The sequence below is a fragment of the Equus przewalskii genome, chromosome 1 (assembly GCF_037783145.1).
Source record: "Equus przewalskii isolate Varuska chromosome 1, EquPr2, whole genome shotgun sequence".
Lineage (NCBI taxonomy): Eukaryota > Metazoa > Chordata > Mammalia > Perissodactyla > Equidae > Equus > Equus przewalskii.
This window is the reverse complement of record NC_091831.1, coordinates 153,087,979-153,096,013: the sequence shown is the minus strand read 5'-3', so window position 1 is coordinate 153,096,013 and position 8,035 is coordinate 153,087,979. Positions and strand designations below refer to the sequence as shown.

The window sequence follows — 8,035 nt, the reverse complement described above, 5'->3', positions numbered from 1 at the left end:
TAAAAATATTCTAGAGGCTGGAAGAGAAAAAGGTAAAAGGGCTGCAAGAGAGCAAGATTTCAAGATCATCTCTGAAAGCTGGGCTAATATATCAACCTGGATCAGGCTGCCAAAAGTATAAAAATATAAAAACATCGTAAATTAGTCAGGTGTCCATGGCTGTAATCTGTTTGCCTGATGCCAGATGTACTTATGATAGGAAAAACAGGTGACTTTAAAATAGCTGGAAAATGTTAAATATTTATAGAAGATAACAGATTTTTTAAAAAAGGATCAAGTGGGTTGGTATCCTACTAGGGTATGCAGTTTAAAAGAAGTGGCTATGATTTAACTTGGACCAACGATGAGTTTCCCATTCTAGGATTTCTGTGTTCATTTGGGAAACTATAATACCATGCAGTACAAACCCTTTATTAAATCAATGCACTCGTTATCTGAAATAAAAGTTTTATTCAATCCCTGTACTTTGACCGACGAGACTATTGCACACAGGTAGGAGATAATGGATTGAGAAGCATGTCCTTGAAGGAGAGGAGCTCAGACCTCCTTTCCTACACAGTCACAAGAGACAGTCAGTTTCTGACACCGTCAAGACTTCAGGAGTCTGGCAGGGACTGTGAACCAGCCCTACATGGTATAACAAATCAGCGCACGAACCAGCTAACCATGTAACTGGTGAGAGGAAAGAATGAAATCATTCCTGCTTAGAATCTCTCCATGTCGTCTTTTAACCTATTTAGAGCGATGGGCTCAGCTGGCTTTACAGCAACCCAGCCATGTGTATGCTAAGGACTCACTAGAAGCCATCATCAAAGTTAGTAAATCTGTTTCTGCTCTCTGCAGGCGCTACTCGCTTAGCCTGATCTGTCCATCTCCCTTACTGCCCACAATTAGAGAAAGAGCAGGAAGAGCTCTTAGGAGACAGAGAGGAGAGAGGATGAGATCTACTAGGCAGACATGCACATACCCAACACAGACCTGGAAAAAAACACTAATAGGTATTTTCACAGCCTGATACACATAAGCGAGAGGGAAATCAAGGCTCATTAAAAAATGCTCTTTCCCATAACTGCCTATAACTTTCTTCGTGCACTAATAGAATCTTCTAACACACCTTTGTGTTTTGGATGCTGGAATAGTCATCAGCATAGACTAAGTTTGATGCAATCACTAAATCCTAAACTCTTCTGGCAAGAGGGCATGGTTAATAAAATTGAGGAAACAGAATGAAATTATTCCACATTTATTTTTTTAAATGATTCCAGAACCAAAAATCAAATATACATTTGTGTATCCCAAGATCAAAACCTTGCTAGTTAAATATTGATGTGAGGATCTATCACCTAATGGCAAAAATTTCTTAAATATCAAGTCTTAAAGGTGTTCCCACCCATGTAGCATCCTGGATTTCTCCCAGCTGTAATCTGGATGCATACATTGCTACAAAGATCAGATCTGGGAAATTATAATGAAAAAAGACTCACTAGCACAAGCTGTGTAAAAAGATGATTATGCTACTTCCTAAACATTTAATAGCTACTTGCATTTATTTACACACATAGGTCACATCACCATATTGACATAAACTGTTTCTGTTAAAAGCCTGAGGAAGTGAAAGGGACAAGAAAAGGGGAGAGAAAAGAAGCAGTGGCTTGGTAAGGGCAGAATCAGCAGCCCCTCACCCTCCAAAAATTCAACTACCCTTCCCATAGGGATGATTTCAAATTTTCCCACCTCATAAAAGGAAGGGAAATAATTCTTCTGTTTTATTTTTGGTGGGGAAGATTGGCCCTGAGCTAACATCTGTTGCCAATCTTCCTCTTTTTGCTTGAGGAAGATTGTCACCAAGCTAACATCCGTGTCAATCTTCCTCTATAATGTATGTGGGATGCCACTACAGAGTGGCTTGATGAGCAGTGTGTAGGTCTACACCTGGGATCTGAACCTGGGAACCCCAAGACACTGAAGCAGAGCGCACGAAGTTAACCACTATCCCACCAGGCCAGCCCCTAAGGAAAGGAAATAATTCTTGATTGGAGAGAAGTTATCTTATGACCGTGTCTTGAACCTTTGCATTATTTCCCACTTTTCAGCACATGAGTGAAAAGAGGATGGGGGATAGACACCCCTTCTGAAGTAAGGCAGGCCTGGGCTGGGCCAGCTCCGCGTCCAGGTCATGGTCAATGTCACATCCACTGTGTCTTCCACTTGGAGCTCACATGCAGTGCTGGAATGATACATTGAATTGCATGTGACTGCTTTTTCTGCACAGTATGAGAGTGGTTTATGAAGAAGGCAACAGAAATGGGTGAGACCTGCAAACCCAGTGTCTTCATCCTGCCCAAGAACCCCCTGCTCACTCCTGACTAACATGGAAACAAGGGAAGTTCGCGGAGTTCTAAAGAAGCTCCTAGTTAACATACTGTCATACACGCAATGCTCCCCACTTTGACCTGGGATTAAGACTCTCTTGAAAAGTCAGCACTTTTCTTCACATGAAAAGAGTCACTCATGTTGATGGTTGTTTCATGGGTCCCAGGATCAGAATGTAGGCTTACATATTGTAGCAAGTACTCGTCTTGCTTCTTGACTAGGCTAGCATTCGTCCAGCTGAAGTGACTAATACTTGTACCTTTAAACACCTTACTCAGGCTTTTTATGACTGCAAAAACCAAAAAAAGTATTACATTGTTTTTGGATTTCCTCAGCTCTAGAAAAGGAGCAGTTTTTAAAAATTTATTCTTATATTGACATTGGGGCTCAGCTTTTGACATTTTAAACTCTCCAAGAAACCCTAGAATTTTGAAGCATTGTTTTTATTCACTCATTAAATAACAAAGCCCCTTTCCAAAATAAATAGACCTGAGGTCTAGACTGCGAAAGCCTGAGGCATAAAGTTAAGCATAGGAAAGCTGTCTTCTGAAGAAATTCACCATGAAAACAGTGCAGAGGTACCGAGTGGCTACAGCTATTTCTTGCGAGGAAACATGAGATAATAGATATTGTTATGGGCTCAGTTCTGTCCCTGCCAAGTTCATATGTTGAAATCCTAACCTCTAGTACCTTTGAAGGTGACTGTATTTGGAGACAGACCCCTTAAAGAGGTCATTAAGGTAAAATGAAGTCATGTGGGTGAGGCCTCAAAGAAACCAACGTGCTGACATCTTGATCTTGGACTTCTAGCCTCCAGAACTGTAAGAAAACAAATTTCTATTGTTTAGGGCACCCAGTCTGTGGTATTTTGTTATGGCAGCCCTAGAAAACTAACACAGAGTCAAGAGTGCTTGGTAATTTAAGGAATGTTATACAAATACCAGTTATCGTTATTATTATGGAGAACATTCTAAAAATAAGAAGGAGGGCGGAGGGGTTTCAAGGAGGAGCTGGGGAGTAGAAAGCAGCCTTCACAGACAAACACAGCACAGTAAAAATGTATTGGATGCTGACGAAGTGCTTGATGTACCAAGATGAATCAGATACGCTTTTTGACCCCTAGTAAATGTGAACATGATAAGAAAGATACTGAAAGAACTAGAGAGGCTCAGGTAGGAAGCAATTACTTCCGCTTGTTACGTGTGGTGAGTAGAGGTGGGGAGAGGAGAGTTTGCAAAGTTTTCACGGAAAGAGAATTGCATTTAAAGATCCAAAAACTGACTAAGACTTTGCCAAGCAGATGAGGTGGGGGCAGAGGAGGAAACACACTGAAGGGCATTGATACATGAAAGTGTGACATGTCGCTGGGAAAAAGCACACAGTGTGACGGCTGGAAAGTGCTGGGAGATAAGACTTGAAAGGTTGGCATCAACTTGCAGAGAGCCTTGAGTGCTGTGTGAAGGGGTTCCGATGCCATCATGGAGGCAATAGTGAAGGAAAGTGTGTTGTTTTTTATTCTCTCAACATTTCTTTGCTTCCTGCTCTTACCTGTTTTTCTCACTTTCATCACACACATGTACCCAGACTTCGTGTCTCCTCTCTCCCAGTCTACCTGGTCCCATCAGCCAAACTACTCCTTAAAAGCCATCTTTTCCAGAGGCTTAAGTGATTTTCCACTGACCTCCACCCTTGAAAGGTAATTGGTAGCCCAGATGTCCTAGACCCTGTGTGAGCTTTGTCAGGATTTGATGGATCTTTTAGGGCAAGTCATTTTTGCAATTTTATTAAGAACTGACAATAATGGTCACTCACAGAGATCAGCCAAAGTGTATTGGGGTCTCAAAAAACATCGATTGGCTGGGTGAGTAAAATGTGTCTAAAAGTTGATGTATACCCTATTCTCTGGCCTGACCATTCTCTCCTTTTTTGTACCTGGATGAAAATAACGTCTATCAATTATGGAATATGGCCAAATAGTTAAATACATGTTATGAGATTAATTGGGAATGCATACCATTCCTGGGAGAAGTTTCAAGAGGAAACTTTATTGATTCACGTTTATATATTACAATGGAAAATGAAAGTCACATTCACCCTTTATTCAAAATAAACCTCATCACATATACTCAAATAGCTGCACAAAACCTATTGATTATGGTGAGGAAGCTGAAGGACACTGCAGAATATGCATGCGAACAATTAGGTGGTGGAAGAATGGGCTAAATGTCTAAAAGGGCAGAAATAGTCTTTTACCAACACATTTTCTGATCCTGTTTACCCACTTGAGGATTGGAAGTAAATGCACATGCCTCTGATCTCTAGCTCCATCTTTAGGTCACTAATAAAAAGCTTCCATTTTGACCAAGAGTTAGTTTTCACGTTATTAGAATTCACTCTTCTAATTGGTTAAAAAAAATCCACGATATAATTTCAATTATAGAAGGGCCATTCTTGGAGAAGCAGTATAAACAGGGTAGTTAAGAACAAGAGCTCTGGTGTCAGGTCACCAGGGTTCAAGTCTTGGTTCTCCAGTTTGTAATGACCTTGTCCAGGTTAGAGGACCCCCATGAGGATTAAATGAGATCACGCAGGTAAAATGCATGCTTAGCACAATAGTGGATGAAAATAACAACCTGCTATGTAGAAAAGAACATTCTCTGCTAAATGCTGGGCCTCAAAAGTGAGTTGATAGGGACGCTATATAGAATGCCAGATACAACTCTCATCTACAAGTACAACCTCTCTGGTCAGTGGATAAGAAATGATGATACTTACATAACTGATAAACCACAGTATCAGAAAAACCAATCCATTTACAAGTTTCAGCCAGTGGCTCAGAAGACAGATCTAACAGGGAGCTAAAAGTTCAGGGAGTTTGTGTTGATAGGGAATATTTTTGAACCCTTGAAGCAAAACGTATGCTTATATCTGGGTAGAAAAGTTTATTTTGGGTCTCATTGCTTAGCAAGTGAACCGCAGTATTAAAATCCTGAGGCCAGCTTTGCACAAGTGAGACAAGACACTTCAGAACGTTGCTGAGAACAGTGTGAAGAGCTTACTCCTCAAGCAGAGTGCTGGAGTTCTTGTTTGGTGGTCTAAGTTCTCAGCCAGCATGCCACAGGGAGGATTTCTCCTCTAGGTAAATGGGTCACGGTACCAGAACCAGTGTGGGTGCCATCTTGTCCACCTTTGTTTCCAGCAATGTCTGGAACTCTAAAAGGCAAAAATAGAACAATGGTGAGTTTTCAGTGTTGACCTTGCACAGAGCAGATGCACAAGCAATAGTTGTTGAATATATTTATCTACCACTGCAAAGTCCATTTCTTTGGGGGTGAGACAGGCATAAGGACTCTTGTATCTTGTACGGGTCTGATATCTAGCACCCATTGTGTCTGGTTCTGTGGTATGTTTTGCCTGAGAAGTTCTCTGTTATCACACCAAATGGGACTAACGTTAAAATATTTTCCAGGTCTCCAATTTTTCATCTTAGCAGAAATTCTACTTGTAACATGATTGAAATGAAAATGCCTTTCCCTAGATCTGGAAATGATGATCAGGTTAAGGTTATTTAAGATAAAACAAATGAAAGCAACCCTAAAGAAACATTTAAGACAAAATTTAATGATGATAAAACCCAGCAATATCAGAAGGCATTTGCTGTTAATTTGATGATGTTAATCATAGAAGTGAAGCATGGGATACTGCTGTACATTATAAATATGGGGTTGGAAGAAATATTAAGTGTATATTTTTATTAATAAATAATAAACGCACAAGAAGAAAACATAAATCTTTTCAAATATCATCCAACTTCTAAGTACAATAAAAATTTCTCATATGGTAGAATTTCCTCTCTAAACCGAGAAATTCTCTTCTAACTAAAACTGTCACAAAGTTGCCACATTAGACTAATGACCTTTAGTTATAATTGGATAATTGAATTTTAAATTGTCAAGAAAACAGAGCTGAAATTCATAAAATTTGCCAAGAGAATAACTCTTTGATACATATTTGACAATCTGAAAAATACCACAGCTTAAAAAATGAACCTGTTATTGCATTATCCAAGGGCAAAGCAGCACTTGAATATTCTTTTTAAAAGCATTCCCTCCTTCTCCCCATGGTCTCAGGATTAAAAAATAGCTCAGCCACTTTTCTTGAATTTGAAGTACATTTGCTTTAAAAGTCTCCTTTAGAGTAACATTTTATCAGTGAAGATTTTTTACCAGAATTCTATACCCAATGTAGTGATCATTTATAGCTAACTTCCTATTGTGAGGACATTTAATGATCTACTCACAATGATGTCTAATCTCCGATAGCTAATTAAGAATATGGAAGAAATAAGCAAATTATTTAACTGGATAAAAATTTTAATGCATATGAATTAAATATTTTGAACGTCTGTGGGTTAAGAAGACTATCCCTTCCTGAATTTATTCCACATTGTAAATCGTTGACACTAGAGGTGAGTATTGACAGAAGTAGGGCTGATCAATATTGAACCTTAAGGGTCAAGGGACTTCATGTTTGGTGTAATAAGCAACTTAGTTTAGGTCTTGCAGTGTTTCGGTGAAGTAGCAGCTATTAAGGGTCAGGCAAGGTTTCTTTTATAAACTCTAATTTGGGGAGGCTTGCATAGTTCCAGAGTCTCCAAAGGCATGAGATAGTATGATTGAAGGAGGGGATGGCTTGGAAATAAATGAAGAGAAAGTGAGTCATTATACTCAAAGTCGAGAAATTAAATTATTTCTGTTCTCCTGCTTCAAAACCCATCTTTTCTTACAATCTACACAGACCTTTTATGAAATTTCTAAACCCAGGAAGCTCTAGATGAGAGGTAAATCTCTTTTGAGTTTTAAAATGGCTTGAAATCTTTACTTTTGAAAATTACCTAGCACATTCAAGTAGGCTATAAATTATAAGTACTACTAAACAGAGCTCTGTATCTATTCAACCAGATATGGTTCAATGAAATCTCAGAAACACCCTCTACCCTTTCCACTTAGCTGCGTGTAGAGCATTAGTACCACATGGAACTCATTATTCTTCACTCAAACATACTTGATCATGTTGGCCTACTGAATTGCTTAAGGTTTGTCTTTTCAGCAAATCTGACTTTTTATTGTAACTAAGAAATAGGGTTTTAATTATTTATTTTAAACTTTGTGTTGGACACTTTGGATTTGAACTTGGAAAAAAGCAAATAGTAAAGTAAATATAATATATACCAAATATTTTATAATAATAAAATCATGGCGAAATAAATAATGACATAGATGTATATATTGCCTGGCCTAGAATTTAACAACATAATTCATTCCCTTATTGTTATTTTTTCAAATTGACATGAAAAAGCTTAAGATTACGGGATTTGAAAGAAAGGATGCCATATCTAACATAGGGGGGAGGGATGAAAGTATGCACTCAGGTACTTGTACTATACTGAGCCCCATATAAACACAACTTCTGAGTCTTCAAGTTCTTCCTGGGCAGACACTAAGTGCTCTGCCCTCTTGTGACCTTTCTTCTAGAATTTAGAATGTATAGATACATTCAAACAACAGAAGTCGGCATTGATCAGTCAAGGAAGAAGCCGTGCGCTTTCAGTTTCCATTACATTAAACAAAATACTCATTAGTGCTTGGCATTTTCCCAAGCA

The 8,035-nt window shown here is 38.8% G+C and overlaps 1 long non-coding RNA gene across 2 annotated transcripts in view; it reads right to left on the bottom strand.

Moving 5' to 3' along the window:
* Positions 1 to 1,243: 1,243 nt before the first annotated feature.
* LOC139084187 (uncharacterized) overlaps positions 1,244 to 8,035 on the bottom strand; it is a 132,841-nt gene continuing 126,049 nt past the window's right edge. For both annotated transcript variants that reach the window (XR_011541575.1, XR_011541573.1), the window contains one exon: positions 1,244 to 5,586. This is a non-coding gene — a long non-coding RNA (uncharacterized lncRNA). The remainder of the gene's footprint in view (positions 5,587 to 8,035) is intronic.